Below are 5,000 nucleotides of genomic sequence, written 5' to 3'. Positions count from 1 at the left end.
GTTATCGGAATTAACCAGACAAATCGCTCCACCAACTAAGAACGGCCATGCACCACCACCCACCGAATCAAGAAAGAGCTATCAATCTGTCAATCCTTCCGGTGTCCGGGCCTGGTGAGGTTTCCCGTGTTGAGTCAAATTAAGCCGCAGGCTCCACTCCTGGTGGTGCCCTTCCGTCAATTCCTTTAAGTTTCAGCTTTGCAACCATACTTCCCCCGGAACCCAAAAGCTTTGGTTTCCCGGAGGCTGCCCGCCGAGTCATCGGAGGAACTGCGGCGGATCGCTGGCTGGCATCGTTTATGGTTAGAACTAGGGCGGTATCTGATCGCCTTCGAACCTCTAACTTTCGTTCTTGATTAATGAAAACATACTTGGCAAATGCTTTCGCTTCTGTTCGTCTTGCGACGATCCAAGAATTTCACCTCTAACGTCGCAATACGAATGCCCCCGCCTGTCCCTATTAATCATTACCTCGGGTTCCGAAAACCAACAAAATAGAACCGAGGTCCTATTCCATTATTCCATGCACACAGTATTCAGGCGGGCTTGCCTGCTTTAAGCACTCTAATTTGTTCAAAGTAAACGTGCCGGCCCACCGAGACACTCAATAAAGAGCACCCTGGTAGGATTTCAACGGGGTCCGCCTCGGGACGCACGAGCACGCACGGGGCGGTCGCACGCCTTCGGCTCGCCCCACCGGCAGGACGTCCCACGATACATGCCAGTTAAACACCGACGGGCGGTGAACCAACAGCGTGGGACACAAATCCAACTACGAGCTTTTTAACTGCAACAACTTTAATATACGCTATTGGAGCTGGAATTACCGCGGCTGCTGGCACCAGACTTGCCCTCCAATAGATACTCGTTAAAGGATTTAAAGTGTACTCATTCCGATTACGGGGCCTCGGATGAGTCCCGTATCGTTATTTTTCGTCACTACCTCCCCGTGCCGGGAGTGGGTAATTTGCGCGCCTGCTGCCTTCCTTGGATGTGGTAGCCGTTTCTCAGGCTCCCTCTCCGGAATCGAACCCTGATTCCCCGTTACCCGTTACAACCATGGTAGGCGCAGAACCTACCATCGACAGTTGATAAGGCAGACATTTGAAAGATGCGTCGCCGGTACGAGGACCGTGCGATCAGCCCAAAGTTATTCAGAGTCACCAAGGCAAACGGACCGGACGAGCCGACCGATTGGTTTTGATCTAATAAAAGCGTCCCTTCCATCTCTGGTCGGGACTCTGTTTGCATGTATTAGCTCTAGAATTACCACAGTTATCCAAGTAACGTGGGTACGATCTAAGGAACCATAACTGATTTAATGAGCCATTCGCGGTTTCACCTTAATGCGGCTTGTACTGAGACATGCATGGCTTAATCTTTGAGACAAGCATATGACTACTGGCAGGATCAACCAGGGAGCTGCGTCAACTAGAGCTGAGCAGCCGGCCGCCCGGGAGTGTGTCCCGGGGGCCCGCGCGAACACGCAAGCGTCCGCTCAATCATTCTGCAAACAGGAGGAGGCTGAGCTCCCCTGCACAATACACCTCGAAACCCTCTCAGGTCCCGGCGGCGCGCAGCGCCGTCCCAAGTACTTGGTCGGGTTCGAGAGAGGCGCAATCGCCCGGAGTTAGGCGAGTAGACGCTTTCGGTGCGACCACCCGTGCTCCCAACTGAGCTTGCCGCTGCCGACAGAGGCCCGGGAGCGTGCTGTCGTGGCATTGCCGGCGGGAGACAACACGCGCCACCTACGGTGACCGGCAGCTCCAACGCCAGCGCCACAGAAGGACAAAAGCCCCACTTGGGTGCCGAAGCGAACTCTCCCAGCACAGCGCACGCGCCAACACATCCGCACAGCTGCGATACAAACCACCAGCGAGAACCGCTGGGGCGACCGAGCAGCAGACGGCGTCGCGGCGCCGAGCGGCAGCGCATCCTCAACGCACACAGTCCTCAATCGGACCAGCACACTGAAGATGTCCACCGCGCTTCGCACCGGGCCCGCGAGGACCTACTTTGGCCGCACGGCGCCGCGCGCAGGGTGCGCCGGCGCGCAGCTGCGACGCCTGCCGCGTCCGTCGGCCGGCGCGCCTGCCACTGGCCGCCCCCACCAGCCGGCTGTAGCGCGTGCGCCCACGCACCGCGCGGCCAGCACGCCGGGAGGCGCCCCCTCACCGGCCGGGGACGGTCCCACCCAGCCACCGCCGCGTATCGCTTCACACCCAGATGCCGTTCAGTTTCGTCGGCATGGTGGGTATCGCTGGAACAACCGGTTAGTACCTCAACCTATCGTCGCCATCACCGATTCACCCCTAGCGAGAACAACCGCACCACAACAGGTTACCATTTGTTCATTTGCGTAACTTCACCAGAAAACGCAGGCGTCCATCGCCATTTGCAACTTCCACGATTATTGCATGCCTGTGTCAGGTGTCACGCCACACTACGTCTGCCCACATACACGCAACAAAATGTGCACGCCTAGACAATACGTGGAAGGTGGCCCCCGTACGTATGCGATGTCCATTGCTCGAACGACTGTCAACCGGCCTCTGTAGCATGTCGCAGATATGGAACGCGGTGCACCATGCCATCACGGTGTGTGAGGAGAGACGACTAGGTCCGAATACATCAACAGACAGCTCATGCTGATCGCCATCCACGGCGTCCGTTCCTCCCACACGTCTCTATGGCGTACCACACTGCAATCCAGCTCTCATAGGGAGACGACACGTAGCTGCGTGCACAATATTTGCACTGTATGGTCCGCCGTTTTTGGGCGCAGTCGTTGTACGGTCACACATGTGCCACGATGTATCATTCAGTACATAAGGACGAATGTGCAGTACAGATTGTGGTTTACGCGTACGACATTAGCGGACAGTTGACACAGGCCGCACCACAACGTAGCCTGAGTACGTCGCATGCGGAGGGCATTGAACATGCAAAGTTCTCACCAACCAGCTTGCGAAGGCAGGGGGCAAGGTGGGGACGTGGGGAGGGGCGGCATGTACGTCCTGCTGCCATCCACATTACAGTGTACAGCAGGAGCATGTGGAAAGTGAGCAAGACTTGCAAGGTGTTTAACATGAAGCGATACACAGGGGAGCGGGGAGTGCGAGTAGCGAACTATATTGCGAGGGTTGCGGGTGGGCAACACTACACTAATTGAACGAGTCGTATAACAATTACAGAGCAGGTTTAGGCGACAACGTGGGTTACGTTAGGCGACAACGTGGGTTAGGTTAAGGCACGACGTGGGTTAGGTTAAGGCACGACGTGGGTTAGGTTAAGGCACGACATGGGTTAGGTTAAGGCACGACATGGGTTAGGTTAAGGCACGACATGGGTTAGGTTAAGGCACGACATGGGTTAGGTTAAGGCACGACATGGGTTAGGTTAAGGCACAACATGGGTTAGGTTAAGGCACAACATGGGTTAGGTTAAGGCACAACATGGGTTAGGTTAAGGCACAACATGGGTTAGGTTAAGGCACAACATGGGTTAGGTTAAGGCACAACATGGGTTAGGTTAAGGCACAACATGGGTTAGGTTAAGGCACAACATGGGTTAGGTTAAGGCACAACATGGGTTAGGTTAAGGCACAACATAGGTTAGGTTAAGGCACAACATAGGTTAGGTTAAGGCACAACATAGGTTAGGTTAAGGCACAACATGGGTTAGGTTAAGGCACAACATGGGTTAGGTTAAGGCACAACATGGGTTAGGTTAAGGCACAACATGGGTTAGGTTAAGGCACAACATGGGTTAGGTTAAGGCACAACATGGGTTAGGTTAAGGCACAACATGGGTTAGGTTAAGGCACAACATGGGTTAGGTTAAGGCACAACATGGGTTAGGTTAAGGCACAACATGGGTTAGGTTAAGGCACAACATGGGTTAGGTTAAGGCACAACATGGGTTAGGTTAAGGCACAACATGGGTTAGGTTAAGGCACAACATGGGTTAGGTTAAGGCACAACATGGGTTAGGTTAAGGCACAACATGGGTTAGGTTAAGGCACAACATAGGTTAGGTTAAGGCACAACATAGGTTAGGTTAAGGCACAACATAGGTTAGGTTAAGGCACAACATAGGTTAGGTTAAGGCACAACATAGGTTAGGTTAAGGCACAACATAGGTTAGGTTAAGGCACAACATAGGTTAGGTTAAGGCACAACATAGGTTAGGTTAAGGCACAACATAGGTTAGGTTAAGGTACAACATAGGTTAGGTTAAGGTACAACATAGGTTAGGTTAAGGTACAACATAGGTTAGGTTAAGGTACAACATAGGTTAGGTTAGGTTAGGTTACACGTTGTTGTAAGGAAAGGTGTAGGGGGGGGCGGGGGCGGCAGGTTCGTTGATAGTGATTATAGTAAGTGAATGCTTGTGACATGATCAGATTTGTCACGTCAGGATGCACCTTTGGCTTATTAGAGGCGGCGCTCCAATTCTATGCTTGTGTCAGACCTGTGTCTTTGACTCATGTCATTGTTTGTGCGCTGTGACAGGAGGTACTATTGTGATGTTGGGTGCACCGTTGTATAGGACATGTGTGGGTGTTGGTGCCTGATCTGCGCAATGGTGGATGTCGAAAGGGTGGGATATTGTATTTTCCGCATGGACCTCCTGGTCTGGTTGTGATAGTGTGGATTGTGTAATGTGGCGGAGAGGATGCACTGGATGTTGTTCCATGCTGGTGCTTACATATTGTATGTGCGCCCGTTAGAAGCAGAGAGTGGTGCGTGATCAGAGTGGCTGGCTGACGTGTGGTTCCCATTGTGGGCAGACTCTTTCAGCATGTATACGGACAGTTGTATATATATTCTGTAGTTTGATGGCTCTGCATTGATTACTAATCAGCGCCGTGTGTACGGGTAATCTGGTTCCAGTCCAAAATGTTCCATCTGTGTACATTAGTGACAAAGACTCCCCTCATGCAGTGGGGCTCGGTCTGTTATAACTCTTCCGCGTAATATATTTGCCCCACGTTTTTG

General features: G+C 52.7%; 1 non-coding gene across 1 annotated transcript in view; it reads right to left on the bottom strand.

Annotated features, from left to right (window-relative positions):
- Positions 1-1,421, bottom strand: part of LOC124772351 — a 1,909-nt gene extending 488 nt beyond the window's left edge. Inside the window, exon 1 of the ribosomal RNA XR_007013972.1 lies at positions 1-1,421. This exon is cut by the window's left edge and continues 488 nt beyond it. This is a non-coding gene — a ribosomal RNA (small subunit ribosomal RNA).
- Positions 1,422-5,000: the final 3,579 nt, after the last annotated feature.

This window comes from Schistocerca piceifrons, unplaced genomic scaffold (genome assembly GCF_021461385.2).
Source record: "Schistocerca piceifrons isolate TAMUIC-IGC-003096 unplaced genomic scaffold, iqSchPice1.1 HiC_scaffold_938, whole genome shotgun sequence".
Lineage (NCBI taxonomy): Eukaryota > Metazoa > Arthropoda > Insecta > Orthoptera > Acrididae > Schistocerca > Schistocerca piceifrons.
This window is presented reverse-complemented; position numbering and strand designations above follow the sequence as displayed.